This window comes from Dipodomys merriami, unplaced genomic scaffold (genome assembly GCF_024711535.1).
Source record: "Dipodomys merriami isolate MVZ:Mamm:240054 unplaced genomic scaffold, mDipMer1.0.p SCAF_319, whole genome shotgun sequence".
Lineage (NCBI taxonomy): Eukaryota > Metazoa > Chordata > Mammalia > Rodentia > Heteromyidae > Dipodomys > Dipodomys merriami.
In genome coordinates, this window is record NW_027204704.1 from 548,031 (window position 1) to 557,779 (window position 9,749).

The window sequence follows — 9,749 nt, forward strand, 5'->3', positions numbered from 1 at the left end:
AGGACTAAAGGTGAGGATAATACTAACTTTCCTCAGATCTCAGCCTTCTGAATACCTAAGATTACAGCTTTTAGACATGATAGCACAGTTACAATGCTCTTTTTAAAATTCAGATTATATTCTAATGATAAAATATGAAATAGAAAACTTGAAATTTTTAAGGCACGATATTCAGTCACTAATGTTTATGAGGACAGTCCAAATCCCAAACCACACAGAAAATGCCCCCACCTTGAAATCTGTAACACTCCTGATCTTAAGTTTTGTGAATGTGAACAAGTCTATAATAAATTCTTTTAAGTTTTCCTTTTTCCTTTTTTTTTTTTTTTTTTTTTGGGTCCGGTCATGGGCCCTGAACTCTGGGCCTCGGCGCTGTCCCTTAACTCTTCAGCTCAAGGTTAGCGCTCTACCACTTGAGCCACAGCGCCACTTCTGGCTTTTGTCTTTTTGCTTATGTGTTGCTGAGGAATCGAACCCAGGGCCTCAGGCATGCAAGGCAAGTGCTCTACCACTGAGCCACCTTCGGATCCCCGGTGCATATGTCTTTAGTGGACATTTTAATGCTCTTCTTTTTTTTATTTTAATTTTATTTTTTTGTGAACATACTGTACAGAGGGGTTACAATTACACGGGCAGGATAATGCGTACATTTCTTATCAAGCATTGCAGCCTCCTCCTTTGCCTCCTTTGTTTACCCTTCACATTCCTTCCCAGCCTCCCTCCCCCCCTCTTTAATGCTCTTGTTAAGACAGGAATAATTCTTCTCCCATAAGAAGGCTTTATGCTTTTCCAGCCTACATACCATGTTTTGAGCAGGAACATCTAGGGTAAAATCACACAGGTTCTTTTCTCACTTCCTTATTTGCCTTCGGTGCTAGCCATAGTTCCAGAATCTTTATTCATTGTCAAAAGCAAGAAAGAATGAAAGGATCTCTAGTGAGATTCTTTTATTTCTCACTTTGTTTGACATTCCATTATGAACCTAAGGGTGTCCAAGATTGAAGAAAAGAAAAGAAAAAAAATCAGCTTCAAGAACATGTTTCTAAAAAAGCTAAAGATGTAGCCAGGTGCCGGTGGCTCACACCTGTAATCCTAGCTACTCAGGAGGCTGGGAGCTGAGGATCAGGTTCAGAGCCAGCCCAGGCAGGAAAGTACGTGAGTCTCTTATCTCCAATAAACCACTAGAAAACAGGAAGTGGTGCTGTGGCTCAAGCAATAGAGCGCTCACCTTGAGCTGAAGAGCACAGGGACAGCACCCAAGCCCAGAGTTTAAGCGCCAAGACCGACAAAAAAAAAAAAAAAAGCTAAAGATGGCTTGGAGATTTAGCAGGTTATAAAATGTGACATTCTAAGTTAAGTGCAGATATGCTTTAGTTTGTTTCTACTTTTTCTAGTGTGAGAGAAAGTCATCCCACCAGTTATGTGGTTCAGAGACACCTAGGAGATGACTTCTCATGGAAGGTGAAAGATGGCTAGCAACTGCTCAGACATCACATCCTCATATGGAATAGTAAACTATCCTAATGAAATTTTACTGGATTTGCTGAAATAGTGTGGTCAAACATAACCTCAAATATTCTACAGGACTGAGTGAGCTATAAGTACTTCAATTAATCTCTGTAAATACCCTTGGACTGCTTTGTGGTCTTTGTTTTACTTGAAACTTAGGCTGAGTTTGATGGTATTTATAGAAATCTCTGTTTTATTCAAGTTTAATAGCTGTCTTTCTTTCTTTTGCATTACATTTATTTATTGTGAAAATACCATAGAGAGAGGTTACAATTACATGGGCAAGGTAGTAAGTACATTTCTTTTCAATCATTGTGGCCTCCTCCTTTATTTCCCTGTACCATCCCTTCTTTCTTTCTTTCTTTTTTTCAGTTGTAGGTCTGGAACCCTGGGCCTACTCGTTATATTTAAACTCTGCAGCTCAAGGATAGTACTCTACCACTGGTGCCACATTGCAACTTCCAATTTTCTAGTGGTTAATTGGAGATAAGAGTCTCACAGATGGTCCTGCCTGGGCTGGCTTTGAACTTCTATGCTCAGATCTCAGCCTCCTGAGTAGCTAGGATTACAAGCATGAGCCACTACCATGTGGCTTCACTAGCTTTATTTCTCTCTTTCTCTCTCTCTCATTGTCTATTTTTCTCTCTGTCTCTTTTTCTCTTCATTCTCTCAGCTTCTCTTTCCTCCATTTGGCTCTTAATTTTACTTTTCTTCAAATGGTTTACCTGGGAAATAGATTTTCTTACTGATCAGTTTTCTTTTGGTGACATGGCTCTTAGAATTGACATTTTTCTCACTCACTATACAGGAAAATTGTTGCTAAACATAAAATAATTTGAGTTTCCCAGATTCTATTAACTTTCTCTGGTTTAACCTCATTTTATGTGGTTCCTGCAGTTTTCCTTTTTCTTCTTGCTCTGCTTGCATATTTGCATTCACTGACATTTTAACATAGAAGCTGGTTGTGAAAATAAATAATACAGTGACTGTGGTTTTCATATTTGAAATATCACTAATGGCAAAATCTGACATACATTTGCTAAGTAGTAAACTTTAATCTCAGGAACTTCAATACTAAATAACATGTGTGGCAATGTATCCTTTGGAATCTAGTGGGAGAAATGATTCAGGAATATGTGACACATTTGAGCAAATATCAGTGAAATCATCTGTAAAACCTACACAGATTATAATAATTCGTATTTTTTGTCCATGTGTGTTTGTTATTAATGCTATTTGTAGTGTGTATTTCCAACTAAACACTGTTTTAGCATGTGTTCAAAATCTTTCAGTTTGTTTGTTATTTTAGTAGGTAAAATAGATATGTCTGTCAGCCATATGTCTTCATATAATCCAAAATTTGATTTTTCCATGTTCCTTTTGATCACAGGTCTTGCTATGTAGTGCAGAAGGCTCTTTTTTGTTAAATAAGTTTATTAATTGTGAAAATACCATACAGAGGGGTTACACTTACATGAGCAAGGTAATGAGTACATTTCTTATGAAACATTGTTGCCTCCTCCTTCTTTGTTTCTCCCCTACCATCCCAGCCCTCCCATCTACTGGACTAAACTCCCCCCTCCCCCACCTCCAGCAAGCTCTTCATCTTCTTATGTAGCCTAGGCTGGCAACTAACCTTTCTTGAGTTTCCCAAGTCCAAGGAGAATAGTTGTGTTTCAGGTTGTGAGTGGCTACATTAGCCATTCTTATGTGTACAGTTCATTGATAAAACACTGGGCCACACTGTTGTGAGGCCATTGCATCCATTCATCTACAGCACTTTTCATCTTCCATCTGTGAAGCTGTTTAATCATTGAATAGGCAGCTCCTGTTCCTCTCTAACCCAGTCTCTGGAATCATCCTACATTTGGGCTCACAAATTTGTTGATCCTTGAAAGCTCAGTAAGGGAAATTATACCATGGCTGTTCCTTTATGACTGGTGTGTTTTATTAAGCTTATTTTACTTAAAGTTCATCCCTGCATTTGAACATTTATTGTTTTACATGCTTCGATGTTTTGCTTATTGTGAGTAGATTTTGAGAAGTGATTCTCCAAGCATGTGTTGTACTCCCTGCTTTATCTGCTGTTGTATACACGTGTGGAAATGCTGGACCATATTCCTATATAATTCTATATTTAGTTCTTTTTAGGACTCTTCATACCATCTTTGATAGTTTGTTTGTTTGTTTGGTCGATCAAGGAGCTTGAACTCCGGGCCTTAGCGCAGTAGCTCAGCACTTTAGTTCAAGGCTAGCGCTCTACCACTAGAGCTACCGCACCACGTCTGGTTTTCTGGTGGTTTTATTGGAGATAAGAGTTTCACGGATTTTCCTGCCCATGCTGACTTTGAACTGTGATCCTCAAATCTCAGCCTTCTGAGTAGCTATGATTACAGGCGTGAGCCCTGTTCACCTGGCTTTATCTTTGATAGTTTTACATACCTGAGAGAAATGAACCAAGCAAGGTTCACATTCTTTTCACATCTTTCCTAGGTATTTTTAGACTTTGGGAGTATTTTTGTTGTTTTTATTTAAAACTATGTCCATACTAGCATGTGTAAAATAGTTATTTTAATGGAATTTTGATTTGAATTTTTCTCATGACTACTGATATTAAACTACTTTTTTTTTTTTTTTTGTCGGTCGTGGGGCTTGAACTCTGGGCCTGAGCGCTGTCCCTCAGCTCTTCAGCTCAAGGCGAGTGCTCTACCACTTGAGCTACAGCGCCACTTCCGGTTTTCTGGTGGTTTATTGGAGATAGGAGTCTCACGGTCTCTCCTGCCCGGGCTGGCTTTGAACCGCGATCCTCAGATCTCAGCCTCCTGAGTAGCTAGGATTACAGGCGTGAGCCACCAGCGCCCGGCTACTTTTATATTTTAATCAAGTACATGTGTAGTCCTTTTTAGAAAAGTCTCTTCAATCTTTTTCCCATTTTAAAATTAGATTTTGTTGTATGTGGATTACTTGAAGGATTTTCTTTATATTTTATAATTCATATTGGTTAGCAATCTATTTAGAGGTATGCAAATAATTCTCTCACACCACACTATTTTTTCTTTGTAGTGTTTTTCAATATACAAGGTTTTCATTTGTTTTATTTGTTTATTTATTTATTTATTATTCATTGTAGGTCATGGGGCTTGAACTCTGGGCCTGAACAGTGTCCCTCAGCTCTTAAGTTCAAGACTAGCATTCTGCCACTTTTGCCACAGCACCACTTCCGGTTTTCTGGTGATTTACTAGAAGTAAGAGTTTCACAGCTATACCTGCCCAGGCTGACTTTGAGACCCAATCTTCAGATCTCACCCTCTTCAGTACCTAAGATTACAGGTGTGATCCAGCAGAGACTCACATTGTTTGTTTGTTTCTTTGTTTTTTCCAGCAGGTACTTTTGGAGTTGTATTTATAGGGTTACAGTCAAATCTTTCTTTCTTTTTTTTTTCTTTTCTTTTTTTTTTTAGCTCACCCGTGGGTCCTGAACTGTGGGCCTGTGTTGGAGACCTGAAACCTGCCTGAGAATGCTCTGGCCTTTTTCAAACACCTGATTAAGCCATGATAAATAGCCGTTCTTGGAAATTCCAAGGTGTACATTTAGATTACTTCCTAAAACAGGCTGGGCCAGTCAATTACCGAAACCGGTGGACCAAAAGACCCTGCCCTGACTTCACTGTCCACCCCTCCCTTCCATACAGTGCTTCCCCTTCTTTCCTTATAAAAACCTAAGTTTCTTTGCCAATAAATGAGACCTTGACGCGACTCACACTGACTCTGTCTTTCTTTATGTGCTTGGTCTCGATCCTCTCTTGCCCCCCTTGGTTCTTTTAGGAGGTGCCCTCTCGGATCCCCCACCAAATTACCTGGCCTGCTGGACGGGTCAAGTGGCGCCCAACGTGGGGCCCGAGACGTGGTGACCTACCGGACAGCCTACAAGCAAGGAGCTCCTGACACGCGTGGTAGAGATGTCTGGACCGCATCGCTCGTGCACCCTGGAAAGGTCTTGAGGTAAAGATTGCTGTCAACTAACCATGGGAGAGAGTCTGTCTAAAGAAGGTCTTTTCATTAAGGAAATGAAAAGTAGTCTTAGGGAGAGAGGAATTAGAGTTAAGAAAAAAAGGACTTGCAAAATTTTTTTTGTTTTGTGGAGGAAAAATGTCCATGGTTAGTATTACATGGGCCAGGAATTCACCCTCTTACATGGAATAAAGTGGGAAAGGACATTAACAAACTCCTCAGGGATGGAGAGAAGGTTCCTGAAGCCTTTTTTAGTTTTTTGGGGTCATTAGGATCATCTTGAAGGATGTGGAGGGAGATGGACAATTTTCTCATCTTTTAGCTCTTGCGGAGGATGCCCTTTCCTGTCCCTCGGCTGAGCTCTTGCTCTAAGGACATTTTGCCACCCGCCCCCCTAACAAATGAGACTCAGTCACAAAAGGGGACGTCAAGACCGGACGAGGCGGCCGATACTGTGGCTTCGCCCTCCCCATCCCTTATTGATGAGCCTATCCCCACTAAGTTGTCCCCCCCTTTATTGAGGCCACCTCCTCCAAATAAACCATTAAAAAATAAGGCACTCTATCCTGTAATTTATCAAAATGTCCCTGACGACGATTGGCTTGACCCCTCACAGCAGGCCAGCCTCGAGACGGAGGCTGCCAAATATGAGGAGGAAAAATACGGGCCCCGCCCTCAATATCAGTCCCAAGTTTTTATAGCAGACCGGGGACATCCCAGACAACTCCACTGGCCCTCTCTGCCCCCATATGGGCCATGTCCCCCCAGCGCTCCAAGCACCCCCGCAAAGGATTCAGTTCCTCTTACCCAGATTCCAGGGGTAGAAGGACTCTTAAAAACTAAAGACTCCCTGTTAAGACAGGTCTCCTCTTTACAAGATGTCCTTTCCAAAAAAAGGGAATTAAGAGATCTCACCCAACAAATACAGGAATTACAGACTGACCTTACAGGAGAAGCTGGCTTTGTTTTGCCCCATGTGGGTTCCTTACCCAGAGCACAGGCCAGGCCAAGGATAAGTAAAAGTAATAAGACACCAACTTCGGGGTCACTCTCTTTTCCAGTAATGACCCGTTCTGGAACTCAGGGGGATCAGGCAGACACCACCCAGGGTGATAACTCAAAGGATGAAGATGCTGAACAAGAGACCTCGGCCTCTGAGGGAGAGGGGGAGGAATTAGAGGAGGAACGAGGGGGAGGTAATGTGGGCCAGGCCATATATAAAAAATTAAAAATTAAACATCTAAAAGACTTACATTCAGCAGTAAAAAATTATGGTATTAACGCACCCTTCACCCTTTCTATACTTGAAGGACTGGGCCAAGGAGGCCGCCTGCTGCCTCACGAGTGGGTTAAAGTGGTTCAGTCAGTCCTGACTAGAAGCCAGTTCTTAACCTGGAAGGCTGAATTTATAGATAAGGCAGAGGCTCAGGCTATCATAAACAAAAAACATGTTCAGATGGCCATTACCATCTGAAGTTGCTTTTTCTGTTTGCAGTCCTTGGACTGCCGCGCAGCGCCTGTCTGGTTTCCTGTTTCTGTTTAGTGTTAATTGTCTCTGTTGTCTGTCTTGTTGTCCTTAAAGGGAAGGGGTGGCAACTAACAACCCCCTTAAGTCTGACTTTAGATCACTGGAAAAAAATTACAGCTCGAGCCCAGATTGTCAGGTTTTAGGAACTTGCTTGTTTGTCAATTATGAAATTGCCACTGACCACCTGCGAGTGGCCCCAGTTAGATCTCAGCCTTGGGCCTTGGTTCAGGGGCTCTGAGCATGGGAGTGAACCTGTCAGTCTGAGGGGACGGCCGCTAGGGATTTTTCTTTTCCCTTGCCCCAAGATGACTGGGAATTCTCCTCCGCCTTGGAAGGCCCCTGGGTCAACATCTGCAGGAATCAAAAAAAAAAAATCCTCCGGAGGTGAATAGGGATGTTGAGTCCCCTAGTAAGTGAATGGTGGTGAGATGTCGCCCCATTCACTGAGACCTGATTTTGTCTTTGTGGCCACTTGTTTGTCTTGTTTAGTGTGTGTGTTCGTTTTATGTTTTCTGAGGTAGGGAAGATTGGGGTGAGTGTGGCAGGCTCACTCAGCACTCTGGATTCAGCTTGCTGAATGAGAACAGCACAGAGATTCAAAAGACTAATTAGTGAATTGCCTTGCTAGATAAGCAAGCTCTGGGAAAATGAAGCCCAACAAAGGTACCTGGCTTAAAAGAAATACTGTCTTAAATTTTTGTTTAAAAACTTTAAAAGGTGTACGTACAACTGATTTTGATTTTTGCGTGCTTTAAGATCTGTGTGAGTGTTTTGTGTGTGTCTGTGAACGTGTTCAAAGATAAGAATTGTCAGCATGCTGTAACAATTGAGTGAGTTTAAATTTAAAAATTCAACAGGTTATGAGGTTTGGACATTATCAAAAATTTTAAAGAATCTTCACAAAATCTTGAGACTCTTGTCTTTATTAATCCACCATATTTTTTAGAATATATATTTTATTGTAAAGATACTGTACAAATTGGTTATGCAATTGTATGAATTAGGTCATGAATACATTTCCTATCGAGCATTGTTACCCCTCCAAGAAAGACTTTACTACTATGTATGTACTGCAATAAGGACTAATATCTTCCAGTAGATCTTCCATTCAAAAACTGAACTGGAATAAGTAAGTCATTTGTACTGTAATGCATGGATCACACATACAGAGGGGGACTTAAGAGAGCAATAGAAAAAAAGTTGTTCTCATGTTCTTGCCTCCAATCATAACAGTCTTCACTCAACTATTGTTCCCCTAACCATGTGGGGATGATCTGAATCCAGTCCCAAAGGGACAGACCTCATATTTCTAAGAAGAGTTTATCAAATTACCCTGACACACTATTCCTTAGTATAAAAGATGGAAGATAATAACTTCAATCTCTGAATTACTTGTCCAGACTGGTTGTTTCCACATGCTTTGGATAATATTGAATGACACCATCCCCACTCAACAATATGAGAGGATGAGAAATGTTGGCTCAAAGAGAGCTGAAGAGTTAAGAATGGTTTCCCATCACACCTAGCTTACCTGTGCCAGGAAGGATTTCTCTGTATAATTTACAGAGGTTTTCTGACAAAGATATTCCTAGGTTGGGCTTCTTTCTTGGGTAAAGGTTCTAATACTTGCTGAAGGTTGGCTTCTGGTTAAAAGACTTCCATTCATGTTCATATTTACAGAGATTCTGTCATGTGTCCAGGTCTCTGATACATGTACAGATGTGACTTCTGGCAAAATGTTTTCTATACTCATAATTTCTGTCCTGTCTCTGCTTTCACATATGCTGAGGACTCAGTTCTGATTGAAAGTCATTTCACATATGTTCTATGCACTACTTCCTTTTCTCCTATGTGAGTCAGTTCTCTGATGAACATGAGGTATACCTTTCTGATCAAAGGATTTCCACATTTGTAATATTTTTATGATTACTGTGCTGTGTGTGTCCTATGAACTTGGATCCATGAATACTTGGTAAAGGACTTTCCACAATTGTTACATTTGTATTTTCTCACCTGTGTCTGTACTCTGATTCAAACTGAGTTAGGACTTTTCCTTAAAAGCCTTTCCATTTATTTTTCCTACATACGATTTTCTCCTCTTTGTGTGTGAGGGTGTGTGTGTGTGTCTGTGTGTTTTGTGTGTTGTGTGATGTACCCTGAGCTGTGTCTTGTCGTTGGAGGACTCCACATCTGCTATATCATAAGGTCTCTATCCTGTATTTGTTCTGTATTGCAATTTCAATTTTCTTACAGATCAAAGACTTTCCCATTTGGTACAATCCTAAGTTATTTCATTTGTATGAATCAACTTATGTGTGTTAAGCTGTGACCTCCAGGTCTTTCCACATTGGTCACATTCATAAAGTTTCTCTCCTTGTGTTCTGTGATGGATGTTAAGTTGTGCCTTCCAGGTGAAAGAATTTCCATGCCTGCTACATACATAACATTTCTCTCTGGTGGGATTTTTCTGATGGACAGAAAGGTGTATGTTCTGGTGAAACAATTTCAACACACGTTACATTCATAAAATTTCTCTCCTGTGTGTGCTCTCTGGTGGACAGTAATGTGTAACTCTTGGCTTAAATACTTTCCACACATATGACATTCATAAGGTTTCTTTCCTGTGTGTGTATTCTGATGGACAGTAAGGTATGACTTCTTCGTGAAAGATTTTCCATACATATTACATTCATAAGGTTTC